Source organism: Magnolia sinica, chromosome 3 (assembly GCF_029962835.1).
Source record: "Magnolia sinica isolate HGM2019 chromosome 3, MsV1, whole genome shotgun sequence".
In the NCBI taxonomy this organism is placed as follows: Eukaryota; Viridiplantae; Streptophyta; class Magnoliopsida; order Magnoliales; family Magnoliaceae; genus Magnolia; species Magnolia sinica.
In genome coordinates this window covers 76034624-76042026 of record NC_080575.1, presented here as the reverse complement: position 1 = coordinate 76042026, position 7403 = coordinate 76034624, and the positions used below count along the sequence as shown (strand labels likewise).

Genomic DNA, 7403 nt, shown 5'->3' with positions numbered 1-7403 from the left:
TGTGATGTGGTCCATTTGAAAATTGCATATGTTTCATTTTTGGGCTTAAACCCTAAAATTATTTGAGAAAATGGATGGACGGAGCAGATAAAATACATAAATCATGGTGGACCTCGCCTAGTTTACTCAGTATGCTAAGCATAATAAATTACTCACCACGCAATCCGCTTCCACCTAGGTTTTCTGCGAACGAACGCGGGAAAGGCTTTTAGAGGAAATCCGCATCCTAATCCACTAGACACCGATTTCATGCAAAAGCCTTTCTCAGGAATAGGTGGGGCCCACCGTGATATTTGTGAGAAATCTATCCCATCCATTTGTTTTGTGAGCCCATTTTAAGACTTGAGACAAAAAATGAGCAGAATCCAAGACTAAAGTGGGCCTCACTAAAGGTAGTTAGGAAATTATTACCATTGAAACTTCCTTGGAGTTGACGGTCATGTTTAAATGCCATCCATACTAACGTTTTCGGCCCACTTAAGTCTTGGATCTGGTTATTTTTGGTCCCATATGATAAAATGAACTCGGCGTGAATTTATCATAAACATAACGGCTGGCCCACCTAGGTTTCCAGCGCAGGAACTCCATGGGAAAGCCTTTTGCCCGAACTCGTCGTCGTAATCTGCTCCCCTTCTTCGGAAAATCCACCAGGGTAAGGCACATCCGGTCAAAAAGTGGGAACGGTGGTCATTCGAACGGACCATGGCTTAGTCCGGTCCGAATAGTGGTCTCACCTTATCGTCCTATTTTTTTTTATTTTTTTTCGTCATTTTCTAGCTCTCATTTTATTAAGGCAATGCCTTTATTGTATTTTGTTTTGTTTTTTCCTCTCTTCTTCTTCTTTTTCTCCCTCCCATGAAGGTGGGCCCCACCCGGATGATGGCTTGATCTCGTCTTATCCTTGCTGTTGGATCATCCCAAATGCCTCCCCTTATGTATAAGGCTTGGATTTTGATGATCAAGGGGCACTTGGCGTTGTCTTGTGAGAGGCCCATCTCTTGATACATTTTATCTTGAATGTGGCCTCCTTGTTCATCATCCACCATTGGATCTTGTGGATCTTTCATCTCTCAATTCATGAGGCCGGGCCCGTTGACGATCCATCCATTGGATGGGCTCAATCTCTTTCTCTTTTCTTTTTATCTTTTGCCCTTTATTGATCGTGGTCCCTACTTGCCCCCTTTTGGTACTCAAGCCCAACCACCATTCGATGACTTGGGCACTTTTCTTTGTGTCTTGAAATGAGTGGCCACACGTGGGCCCCTTTCGCCACGTTGAGCCCAATCCAACCTTAGATATGTGGGCACTTTCGATTGCATTTGTAATGTGGCCATAGGTGGGCCCCAATGTGCCATATTATGCCCAATCTAACCTTGGATGTGTGGGCACTTTGGATTGCATTTGGAATGTGTGGGCCCCATGTGGGCCTCATTCATAATATTTTTAGATGATCGGGCCCAAACTATTCACGAGTGATTTGAGCTCCTTTCTTCTCATTTACCACTTGTTTGATGACTTGGGCTTTTACTTCACTTCATGTGGCCTCGTTTGGTTATCTAACGTTTTTTTTTCAACCATCAGATGGTTTGGACATTTTGAATCGGAAGGCCATCTGCGGCTCATTGTCTCCGTTTGAAATATCTTTTGTCCATACGTGGGATTGGGTCCCATTCAAATGACCAAACCCAATCAAACGCTCGAGGGTATGGGTCTTTTTGAGTCCCCCCTTCAATGGCCAGGATCAATAAAATTTTTTTGATGGTTTGGACATTTTGGGCTCCACTTGCATGATTAAGCCGTTGCTTTGGCAATTTTGGGTCGATTGGGTACATGTGGGTCCCTCAAGATTATTCATTGGAACACTTGGGTCTTTGACCCTTGGATTTGTAGGGAAACTTGCGGGTCCCACCTTGCAACGTGTAGAGTAATCAAATCCTCCCACTGGGACGGTTGGTCTTCTTGAATTTTGTGGCTTAAGACCGGTGGTGGGCCCTCACTTGTCACATGGGGACGATCAATCCCCAATCAACTAGGTTGGGCCTTATTCCCATCAAAGCTGACCCAATGCTGTCCAATATGTTTCAGGTTGGCAGTTCACTTATATATATATATATATATATATATATATATATATATATATATATATATATATATATATATATATATATATATATATATGCTCACACACACCTAGTTGGACACGTGCACACCTTTTCACACGGGTCATGGGTATCTAATATGAATGGTCCATATGATGCGGAATCCCATGAAATCCTAAGGGACAAATTTTCACCTGATCTAAAATTCCGGTAGGCCATAGAAAAGAGAAATGCAAATCAAGGGTGGGAACTATTTTCATTTTTCACGGCCCACCAAAGTTTTGTATCAAAGTAAAATTTGGGCCTGAGGGGCTTTAATGAGGTGCTGCTTCATGTGGACCGTTCAGATTTTGGAGTCACATCCGTATGATGATTTCTCCAAAAAGTTTGCACAAGTTCCGTAAGAACTAGTGTGGTTCAATGATCCCAAATTATACCTTCGGTCAAAATATTACTTTTTAGTCTATGCCTTCATGTATTTAGATTAATTTTGATAACTGGAGAGTTGTTTTATTTTGATGGGCGAGTTAGATGGTGAATCATTTCCCATGGGATCAACTTGAATCATAGTATAGGAACCGAAAATCACAAGATTCCAATAACAAAGTTTGTTGCTATAGGTAATTTATCTGTAACTAAAGCCATGCATGAGTACCATGTCTGTTAGCTACATATATAATAGTACAACTGCATGCATGAGCCGGTTTGACTCATTTTTAGTAAGCATATGCATGAGTTATGGACACTGTTTATGTATTGAATGGTGCAGCTTAATTTTTGTGTCCACCACTTCTAACATGTTTAAATGCTTCTATCTATTGATGTCATGAGAGTTCTTTTTATCTCTCTCTCTCTCTCTCTCTCTCTCTCTCTCTCTCTCTCTCTTCTTTTTTTCCTTGATTGTTGGCTTTTAGTTTTACCATAAAGAGTTATAGAAGATCTTGCCACATTGATTTGCTTTGGATCTGCTCACAACTTTATTTGGATTTTTGGCTCAGGACTGGATCATGAGATATTTATGGGTTAATTGACATTGGAGTAATTATTCTAATGCAATTAGTAGTAGTCCTCGTGCTTACTTGCTGTCAATTTGCATTGCCTATCATAAGTCTATTAAATTGTTATTCTGCAGGATGTATGGCATTGGGAAATATGCAATAGTAATCCTGGCCACAGTTTTGGTATGCATCTTTCCTTAGTTTGAGAATCTTGTTACGCTAGACCTTATTGGATTAATTTTCAAAATGTTAGCTTTGGAATCTATGCTTATGCATCAAGAGCAGCTGGATGAGATGCTTGTTAGGGAGTAATGATGCCTAAATCTTTTTTCTTATTTTCGGGCATAGGCCGCAATGTATAAGATATTATATGAAAATGAGCTTAAATCTCATGCTTTGGCACTAATCTTTGTGCGCTTTCATTGATCCTAAATGACAATCCATTTCTGTGAAAGTTTTGCTTCATGATCCCAAGCACAAGAAAATTTATCCAACGAAGGTCCAATGACTGAGATTTGCTAGGTTCACATGCTGGTATAAGGCAACTCATCTTAAACTTTTTAATTTTTTTTTAATTATTTTTTAAATGTACAGATGTTGTCATTTGGTGCCCAGTAAAAATGAATTAATTTTCGTATATATTTCAAAGTAGATGCTTGGGGTGCATTTTGGTAGCATTCTTCTTTGGTTGATAAAATAAAAAATATATTCAGTTTTTGTGATGCAGGCCTTTGTAGGAACTTTGCTTTACTGCAATATGTCATAGCATGTAGTCTCACTAATAGAAAAGGGGGCTTTAGCCTCGGTTCAAAACTGTAGCTAAAAATGTTAAAAATTGAGGCTAAAGCCTTTAGCTTCAGTTTTGCCTCAGTTATCTAAACCGAGGTTGGAAATGCCGTGTTCAAGTGAAGCTAAAAGAATATTTTAGCTTCGGTTGCCTTGAAATGAGGGGCTAAATCAAAATTTTAGCCTCCGTTGTTTCCAACCAAAGCTAAATCTATTTTTAACCTCAATTCTCAAGAACCGAGGCTAAATCCTTTAGTCACGTGAGTTATAGTCTCAGTTTGGGTAACTGAGGCTAAAGATGGATTTAGCCTTTGTTGGCATCAATTAAGGTTAAATTCAATTTTTAACCTCAATTCACAACAATTGAGGCTAAATCATCTATTTTAATCTATTTATAAACATGTGTATAATCATTCATTCAATCAAATCAAATACAATCATTCATGTACATGGTCAGGCCCATCCGACGTACAGATTAGATCTTGCACCAATGTGTCACACTGATACATCCAATGGTGTGTAAATGGGATCCCTTGTGGACACATGTGGGCTTAGCTAACCTTGACTAAAATAAATAAATTTCTAATACATGTTACAACAAGATTTTAACTTTGAGGAAGGAAAAAAACTTTCTCAAGAATCCAAGTCCCGTTGATTTGGGAAAATATTGCCAAGAGTGTCATAGAAACCAGTGTGGATAGGTAGGTACTCTGCAATTAGGTGTGCAACTCGGGTAGGTTGGGTCAGGTTGACGGAGCAACCCAGGCCCAACTCATCCTCAAAGGACCCAACTCACAACCCGACCAGGCCCAAATTCCAAACCAAGGTGCCAAAACCCAAAGTCATTTATACTCGATCCAACCCAACCCAGCCCAGCACAAATATACATGAGATCCAATCATTCATTTGGAACACAATGAGGAAGTTTGTTGCACCTCATTCACTTGGTGAAACTAATTTATTCAATAAAAAATAACAACAAATTTGCCACAAATCTTTTGCGACTTTAAAGCCATATTACGAAGTCATACCAAAAACAAGAGAAGCTCAGTCTAAAAGCCACCCAAATAAAATACCTTTCCTGCAATATCTCCAACTTGAATATAATGATTCAACAACTGAGTGAATATAGCACATGGATTAAACTAACACGAACATACTGCTTTGGACCTGAGATGCAGGGTTCAACATCTGCAAGGTCCAGCTCTAGATAAGATGAATATACTCTCTTTTTTAGGCTGGATCCACAAAAAGAAATCAATTACATTTCAGAGTCAAATGCTCAATTAAAACTGAATGGTTAAGAAAGATGTATACATCGTTGTAGTGACCTAAACGAACATGTTGTTTGCTCTCAAATAGGCTTCTATCATTGCCACCTGGTATATAAGAGGGTGGTTTCCTCATCAACCAAATTTCTAATCCCCCCATTCCCCAGTCAAAACATTCACAAGTACAATACTTACAGTTTCGTCACTTCGTCTTGTTAGCTTGAGATATTGTAGAGTGACATGATCTACAGGAAAGAAACCCATGGTTGCTCCATATTCAGGAGACATATTAGCAATAGTAGCCCTATCAGCCAATGATAATTCACCCATGCCCCCACCTATATGAGAGAAGTAAAGATTTAGAACAACAGATTTACATCAGAATAAATGGAACAGAAAGCCTGTGGCCTAATCTATTCAACTCCGTGAAAATGAGATTACCATAAAACTCAACAAACTTGCCAACAACCCTATGCTTCCTCAACATTTGCATCACAGTTAAAACTAAGCCGGTAGCTGTAACACCATTGTTCAATTTTGCAGACAACTTGAACCCATCAACACGAGGCAACTGCTTTGTTGATTGATGAATTGAATACCCCTCAATGATGTTATGCCCACGACAGTCAAGTAGAATAATTATCTGGATGATGTGAGCTAGAAAAAAAAAAGCACATCTTCATGAAATGGGTAGGTGTCTCAAGTACAAGTTTCTGCTTCTATGGAGTTGGAACTCTCAACACCTGTATAAAATGACATTGACAAAGGCCCAACCTGTTGTGTTGTGATAATTCTGAATGGAGTTATGGCTGAAAATGAAATAAGATTGGTTTTTAGTAAATTTCTGAAAATTGGGATCATTTCATGCATTCTTTGATGATTATGATATCTTGTTAACTTGTAATTGCTTCTTATTCAATAATGATGAAACTTGCAACCATGTGCAAGAAAAGTAGGCACCAAAAAAGGGAAAAGCAAGTAAAATCAGGTCTGACAATGCTAGAAGCCAAGTCATATCAAACAAAAAGTGAAATAAAAGTTGATGTGGAATTCCGAACAATTCTAGTGAGGAATGGTTAATTGATTCAAATTAACATATCATGTAGCATACTTTTCTAGCTCATGTCTAATGTCAAGTATTGCTTCTTTGATAGCAATTACCTTATAAAGGCACTTGTAACTGAGTCAAGGGAAGAGGTTCTCCATTTGCTACACGGATCTGCCACTCTACAAGGTTTTGGCCAACAATCATCTCAATTACAGGGTGCTCAACCTATGAATATGCTCAGCCTCGAAAATAACCACCTGGTTGAGAATATTGAAAGTAATAGTGGGATGTCTACTGCTTGTTAGATGAGCTGGTACAGACAAGTGCACCTCTGTAAAATTGCCTATGAATGGCAGTTGATTCCACCTCTGTATATGTAGAAGGGAGACCCTGGATTGGGACCATCCACCTAATCTGGTCCTGCTTTGCATGGACCATGGCTAAAAGCATCTAGCTAGTAGGACAATGCTCTCTCACCTCGTCAGTAATGAGATAGAAAGGAATATGATCATCTAGGATTTCCAATGTCAAGTCTCATGCATCAGTCAGAAATACTAAGTAAAGAATAGGAATTTAGAAATAAAACTCATTATTCCCAAGAGCCCAAAGGATGAAAAGACCACCATATTTAACTTAAAATTAGTATGGTTTATCAACGAAAAAACCTGATATCAGACATTCAACTTGAGAATCAAACGCCCATCATAAAAAACTGCAAATCCAGAAAAAGGAAATGAAACCAATGCATGTCGATTAGAACACATTTTCAGATTTCTAATGACAATCTGGTCCATTGATGAATAGCAGAACTGTTTAAGATATAGAATTTCAAAAATAGAACACACTAAGAAGAATTTAAAAAAGAAAAAAGAAAAAAAGCAATCAGGGTGGACCATATGAAAAGTTCAAGTGGACCACACCATATGAAATCAGTGCTAATATCTACTACATACTAGTAATGTGCCACATATTCTACGCCAAACAGGGAATGCATCAGATAGTCACTTTCTAGCTGCTCAGCAGCAGGATAGTATGGATTATAGGTAGCTCAATCCCCAAACAAGCCTCGTTATGCAGAGAGGAATAGAAGATATAAGAAAATCACTAAAGGATCCTTTGAGAAGATCACAACTATGTGATTTAGCTGAGATTTTCTCACTCTTTGCATAATCAAACCTCCAAAATCATATCATCAAAAATC

The 7403-nt window shown here is 38.6% G+C and overlaps 1 long non-coding RNA gene across 2 annotated transcripts; it reads right to left on the bottom strand.

Moving 5' to 3' along the window:
• Nucleotides 1–4944: 4944 nt before the first annotated feature.
• Nucleotides 4945–7001, bottom strand: LOC131238567 (uncharacterized). Of its 2 annotated transcripts, none has more exons than XR_009167930.1 (4): nucleotides 6532–7001; nucleotides 5929–6381; nucleotides 5596–5811; nucleotides 4945–5492 (listed from the first exon to the last, which is right to left on the bottom strand). It is a non-coding gene; the product is annotated as an uncharacterized LOC131238567 (long non-coding RNA). The 2 variants fall into 2 exon arrangements; XR_009167929.1 differs by lacking the exon at nucleotides 6532–7001 and having other exon boundaries at nucleotides 5929–5963; nucleotides 6316–6523.
• Nucleotides 7002–7403: the final 402 nt, after the last annotated feature.